Source organism: Pinus tabuliformis, chromosome 8, assembly GCF_031772625.1.
Source record: "Pinus tabuliformis cultivar Carrire ecotype Pingquan chromosome 8, CPIR1, whole genome shotgun sequence".
NCBI lineage: Eukaryota > Viridiplantae > Streptophyta > Pinopsida > Pinales > Pinaceae > Pinus > Pinus tabuliformis.
In genome coordinates, this window is record NC_142294.1 from 941,723,910 (window position 1) to 941,731,291 (window position 7,382).

Below are 7,382 nucleotides of genomic sequence, written 5' to 3' on the forward strand. Positions count from 1 at the left end.
ACACGATAAAGGAGCGCTATAGCCTCTCCTGACTCAGAACCTGCAGATGATGAGGTATGAGCTGCGTGAGGAAGATCCGAACGTAAAAATTATGCTCCGAAGTGGAATCGCGACGGGGGATGACAAAGGAAAATATTCGGAAGATAGTACTTGGGTTCGCAAAGCTCTGGCAAAAGAAACTGAGTTTGATTTGGAGCGCACGAGGGAAACCTTCATGGAAGCTAAGAAGATCTTCGTTGATGCCTCCACTTCTGGAAGCAAAGATAAATCGGAGCTGGAAATGGACCCATCTATGCTCACAAATTTCCTGGAAACCTATATGAAGTTATTGCGCGACAGTAAGGCTGAGAAAGGGCTACAGGAACTCATCAATAGATGCACTTGGACCGCGCCAGTAGAACCACACGTAGTCCACAAGATCGGAAAGCATAAGACAAGGACATGATGCGAAATGAGACTAACCGCGCAGATCGGAGAATACGAAATGGATCAAGTCATTTTGGATTTGGGATCAGATGTGAATGTTCTGCCAAAACAAACATGGGAGCAAATGGAGAGACCTGCGCTGCAAAGGTCTTCAATTCAGCTAAGGATGGCGAACTAGCAGAAAATAATACCCATGGGGCAATTGCAGGGAATAACCGTGGATATTGAGGCAGCGAGTGCGCTGGCAGATTTTGAAGTAATAGAGATTGTTTATGACCACAATCCCTACCCCACGCTCTTGGGAATTGATTGGGCCACTGATATGAACAGGGTAATTAACTTGAAGAAGCGGAAAATGATCTTTGAGAAAAATTCACTACGCATAATTATACCCCTGGACCCTGCTAAAGGATTGTGCTATATGGAGCCGGTCCGCGATTATGAAAGTGATGATGATTTGGACTATATCTATAACATAACAGTGAGAGACCAAGACTAGGTAAATCCCACCGCGGATGGGTAGATTACATGGGAGTGCAAGAGCTTCTGTACTTCGGATCCTGATGAAGAAATAGAACGATGGCATAATCGGATACACAAAGTAACTACGCTGAATTGTAACATGACAACCAGATCGCTAAGCTGCATGTCAACAAAAGTAAGAGACCTGCCTACTTATGATGGTCTAAATGAAGTAGATACCTTCTTGGATGCATTTGAAAGGGAGGTGTAAGAAAAGCAATGCTTCCAGGCCTTCGACTGGGTACTACGCGCTATGCCTGCGAGATGATGGGGTACACACAAGGGAAGTTTTGATGATTGGTGCGAATGTAGGAGAAAGATGCGAGTACGATTTGGGAAGCCTAAGGTGCGACTAACAGGCAAGTACAATGAACAGAATGATCCGCGCGTGCATCTGGCCAAGTGGACGCAGGTGTATGGAGAAAATCCATAACCTAAGTGGGTTCAACTATTCTGTCATACCCTAGATGTTATTCCAATGACTTGGTATGTAGAAATAGAGCTTCGCCATGGGACAGGAAAATGGGATATCTACGCGAAGGGTTCATGATGACATTTAGTTTTGAGGACGGGTTTGACAGTATTGAGGAAGCGCTACAAGAAGTGAAAGAATCCATATTTAGGATCCCGTAGGATCCTTTAGACCTGTCTAAGGCGATAAGTAGTTTCTCATGCGTCCTTCAGGTTGTAAGCAGTATTTGGAAATTTCACGTGATTAGCCTTACTACGCGACACGTAGCACGAGAAAACCACTTTTCTTGCTTGCTCTCGGGCGAATAACGTTCGTGCACTAATTGGAATGAGATTGTGTGATAGCTGTTAGATCAGGCGGGGCTGATCAATGGTGGAGATCGGCCAAGCTAGTTGGCGATCGGGTGAAGCGACAACCATTGGATCAGGAAAGGCAGATCAACGGTGGGGGTTTAAAGCGCTTAAAGTGATCGGGTGACACGATAACCATCGGATCATGTGAGGTAGATCGACGGTGGGGACTTAAAGTTCATAAAGTAAGTAGTGGACTCCACGCAGGGCAGTAGTTGGAGAAAATAGTGAATCGGGCGATGATTGTGAAGGTTTGTTGGTGATTGGACGACGAGGAAGCGATGTATGAGGAACGTGTTGGAGGTGGTTTCAAATGAAAATGACAGAGAAAACCAGTGCGGGTGAACAAATAATTGCATTAAACAGTGAACTCCATAGCCCATGCGAGAACTAGATACCTTTGTTTTTGGGGTTGTTGAAGGGTCCCTTCCTCAAGTCATGGTCCCAGAGGGAGGAGATGAGGCCAAGACACCTTCACAACTTGATAGTGATATTTTTCCTCTAACTAACATGTGAATTGAAAGAAGGCATAAATGAAAGTAACCTACAAAAAATGCAGCTACTGAAGTAGATGAACATGAAAACCATGCATGATCTATGCTATATTAATGTAATGAAAGTGAAACTACTTAAGCAAATAAACAGTGAAAACTATAAGGCTACTTAAGCAAATGAATAGAAAACCATGAAACTAATTAAGCAAATAAACATAACAGAACTCTATGCTAGCATAAAAATACAATAAAGAGGAGTTGTGGCTACTTGGGTCGAGCCCTAACCTAAGAGCTTCAGCCCTCGAAGTTAACTCAGAGCTGGCAAACAAAACTCATTCTTATTAGAAAAACAGTGGATTACAGAGCAAACTGTCACAAGTCTTTACAGCTCAGAAATAAAACAGAGTTTTACAATAGAAGTCTGAATCCTACTGAGGTCCTAAGCCTCTCTATTTATACATCTGAAGTCTCTAACGACTTCCTTCAAATTAGGGTATTTTGTCTCCCAACTCAAAATAAATTGTTTTTTGTCACTTTCACTAGCTCAGCTACCTTCTAGTAGGGAGGCTTGGCTCCCAAATCGAGATAAACTCATACTTTCACTTGCTTGGCTGTCTTCTAGTACTCATGATTTGGATTGCTTGCACTTTCACTTGCTTGGTTACCTTCTAGTACCCCTGATTTGGTTGTTTGCACTTTCACTTGCTTGGCTACCTTCTAGGGGGGTTGTTTGTACTTTCAGCTAATGGAGGAATATTCGAATGGAGGGATAGTTAATAAGGAGGATTTACCTCCTGTAATTCCTCTCCCTTGTCCCATTCGATTTTTTACCAAGGTTTTTACCATAGTTCCTTTCTTTTATCTTTTATCCTTGCATTTCTCTTGCTTTTATCCTTTATTCCTGCATTACATGCACATTAGACCACAAAACAAAATATCCAACTCTAACTCATCTCATAAGCAAAATATAATCAAAAGTATGCAATAAGTTGTGAGAATAGTTGGTTTGACTAAGCTAGGATGTGAATTAAGGCCAATTAAGGCCCATATAATTACTCAATGATGATACTCATCAACAAGCTAAAAATCTGAACAACACCAAACAATAGTAGGATACGAGGTAAATCAAGATGGTATATTGATATACAGAGGGAGAATGTATGTACCAATTCAGAAAAATATTAAACAAATAACTTTAAACGAATATCATAGAACTACATGTTTAGGTCATCCTGGATATCAAAAATTAATCATACACTCAGAAAAGAATATTTCTGGCCTAGTATGAAGAAAGAGGTGGTTGAATACTTAGCCCGTTGTTTGCAGTGTCAACAAGTGAAAGCTGAACACCAGCACCCCGCTTGACTACTCCACTCATTGCCTAATCTGGAATGGAAATGGGAAACTATTTCTATTGATTTTATTATAGGATTACCTAAGTCTAAAAAAAAAAGAATGAATCCATAATGGTGGTAGTAGACAAGCTGAGCAAATCTGCTCACTTCATACCAGTACAATCTACTTATAAAGTTGTTCAAATTGCTAACATATTCATGGAAATATTTTTAAACTACATGGAATACCAAAGTTTATAATTTCTAATCAGGATATAAAATTTACATCATCTTTTTGGAAGGCCTTATTTGAAGGGTTGGGCACACGACTGCATTTTAGCACCTCTTATCACCCTCAGACGGATGGGTAGACCAAAAGGATGAATCAAGTAGTGGAATATATGTTGCGGACATATGTAATGCATCAGCCTTCCAAATGGGAGGATTATATAGATCTAGTGGAGTTTGCTTACAACAACAGTTACCATACATCCTTGCAAATGAGTCTGTTTGAAGTATTATATGGACGCAGGTGCAGGGCACCCCCAAGTTGGGGTGGCCCAAAGGATAAATTAATGCTAGGATCTCACATGCTAAAAGAGATAGATGATATGGTTAAAAAAATGTGCTCCAATTTAAAATTGCCCAAGATCGACAGAAAATTTTTTCTGACCGAAAGAGAAGTTTTCGAGAGTTTCAAGTCGGAGATCATGTTACGTTCATGTATGAGCAAGGAATAATACTTTGCATTGGGGAGGGTGTGCTAAATTAGCACCCCGATTTTGCGGTCTCTTCCAAATTTTGGCCTGAATTGGGCCTGTGGCTTATCAACTTGCTTTGCCCAGCCATATATGTGTGCTTAATGTTTTTCATGTTTCTATGTTAAAAACCATATAATCAATATAATCAATTGGTAGGACATACAGGTAATTAGATTTTTTTAAGGAACATAGTATATCAGAAGTAAGTGACAAGGTAAATTACCAAATAAAATAATTGATTAAATTTTATTTCCTTCTCTGTTTTATATAGGTCGAACCCCTAGGTATACTCGATCGAAGAGAAGTAATGCTACAAAGACAAGTTATCACCCAAGTTAAAGTGCAATGGCAACACTTTGGGCTAGAGGAGGCCACTTGGGAGGATGTACAGGTTATGAGGGAGGCTTTTTCAAATCTATTTGCAACAGAGAAACATCGGGATGATGTTTAATATTAGGGGGGGAGATGTGATGTCCCTAGTGAATGTAAATATTTTATTACTACAGTTAAAACAAACTTAACATTATTATTATAAGTTTATATATATATATTGACTAAGTTAAGTATAAAGCGAATGTCTTGATGATGGTAGTTATGAAATTCTCACATGTTAGGTAGTTAGGATAAGTGGTTACCTATCCCTAACCAATTTCCCTGAAGATTTATTCTCAAGGAAAAAGATCAAGAGGGTGTTAGACGGGTTCACAGAGCTAAGTCTGGTTAGGTCCAGATAGTTGTGGCATCCTAAGACAGTGAGTCTTAAGGTAAAAATCTTGCATGTGAGCAAACATCTCCGAGGAAGTCTCAAGCTTGGAAGATGGTCTCAAAGTTGGGAGGAAAATCGACATATTATAGTCATTTGGGCCTAAGCAGTTGACAGTATTTGTGGTAAATCAAATAAGTATTTACTTTTCATGAAACTGGAATATATTGTCAAAAATAAGACATGAATTTATGTTAAAAGAATTAATGGAGTTAAATCTGCACAAATCCTAATTGCTTTCTGAAAAGTAAACCTTTTGCATGTTATTTAAGTAATAGAAAATTAACTATAATAGAAAAGCCAAGAAAGATATCATAGCTTAAAGAAGTATTCTTTCTGAAAAGAAATCATAATTCTTAAGACTACCTAGCATTATTAGAACTAACTAGTAACTGCAAATGAAGGAGGGGTCATCAGGAGGGGTCATCAGCGTAAAAATGATTAATACATCATTTTTAGAATTTCCAAATACAGAAACGCCATGTGGAGCCTTTATTACCTAACTAGTTGGAAAAACAACGATAGTAAAAAACTTTAAACAAAAGCCTATGGCTAATTTACAATTGAAAAATAAACTTGAAGTGAAGCCAAAAAGATTTTGCCCTAAACAAGGGAAAATAGAATTGATACAAGGAAAATAAACAATTCTCTTTATCGTTAAATGCTAATGGAAGTGCGACTAAAACCGAACCTAGAAACTAACCATAATGATAATGGGTCTTCTGGTTTGTAGTAGCAAGACAAGAATTATAGTGCAATGAAGAGAACTGTTTATAAATCGAAAACGTGGGTCAAACCCCAAAATACCTGTAATCTTGAAAACGACTGACATAATATTTAAAACTAAGTGCAAAATCATAAATGCCAAAATCGAAGTTGAATAAACAAGCCTTTGAAATACAAAGGAAGCCGGTTTGGTTGAATGACAACAGCCTCGACGCAAAATACAAACAGTGTCAGGTAAAAATCATATTCATTCAAACGTGCAAACCCAAATAGGAGGTTCAGAAACCATATATAAATTCAATTATGAAAACCCAATTGAAGTAGCTAAGTGAAGTGTATTATATACATATATTCGACATAGAAGTCCTTTAAAGAAAACAATTACAAATTGTTGAATAACACACTTAAACTTGAGTCCAAAAGTCTTTAGTATTAGAACCTGGTTCAGGTCTCATGACAGACCTCAAAGGAGGAAACAAGGAAAAGAAAACTAGAATGGCACCGCCAGTTTATAATAAACAATAACAATAACCGTGATATAACCACACTTAGAGCCGAAAGATTTATGCTCTAGCAAGACCCAAGTCTACAAATACAATAATGGCAGAATGAAACCCTAAACCCTTAAGCAAGATTTCACAGGTTACATTTATCCCCTCTTCATGTTACCTGGTACGAAAGCAAAGTTTGCATCCCACAGTCATGGATAAAGAAGTGGAGACCCAACCCTCTCTAGCAGTTTCATGTTGCATAAGCCCTCTGGAGGTACCCTGCAAGTCAACAAAGAAACCACAGTTACACAATGAAATAACGAATAGGGTGAAACAATTTACTAAGAGTAAATGAATAACTAGTTACCTAAAGAAAAATTATTTGACAGAGGAGCTCTTGAGGACAAAGGTAAGGAAAGATCTCTGCAAACTCGACAGCCGAGTCTCAAACATGAAGGAGCTATGTAGAAACCAAAAGAAATTCATCAAATATCCTTGGGCAGAAGAGAATACCTGCGAAACCCTACAGCCATGGAATCCAAGCGGAAGAGTTCTGTTGAGCAGTAAGGAAAGTGCCAAATCGTGTTGTGAAGGAAATGTCAAAAGGATAAGTCTGTGCTCTCGGTCGTTCGATGCCCGTGCTACCTGGTGGACTGTGGATGGGGTGACCATCCCAAGACATTGCCCAACAGCTAGAAGGCACAAGGCATAAGTTCCAAACCGCCAACACTGGGGAGGACCAAGTTAAATGCATTAGGAGTTAAGTATGCAATCCAGAAGTTCTGAACCGCCAACACTACGGAGGGCTAAGTTAATTGCATTAGGAGTTAAGTATGCGGTGTGGTGTATATGTCGTATTGGCATATTAAATGTTAAATAAATCGAAAATAACATCAATAATATATCAGAACTCCAAACCAAATTTAAATGTACAACAAGGCATATCGTGGGTATGTGTATTGGCATAGAAACATTAAGTTTAGCCTAGTAAAAATGCGTGAATTATTGGTAAATTTATTACAGTCATAAGTGAAATGGAAACA

The 7,382-nt window shown here is 38.8% G+C and overlaps 1 long non-coding RNA gene across 1 annotated transcript; it reads right to left on the minus strand.

Moving 5' to 3' along the window:
• Positions 1 to 6,163: 6,163 nt before the first annotated feature.
• LOC149238599 (uncharacterized) lies at positions 6,164 to 7,077 on the minus strand. Its single transcript, XR_016245404.1, has 2 exons — positions 6,853 to 7,077; positions 6,164 to 6,618 (listed from the first exon to the last, which is right to left on the minus strand). It is a non-coding gene; the product is annotated as an uncharacterized LOC149238599 (long non-coding RNA).
• Positions 7,078 to 7,382: the final 305 nt, after the last annotated feature.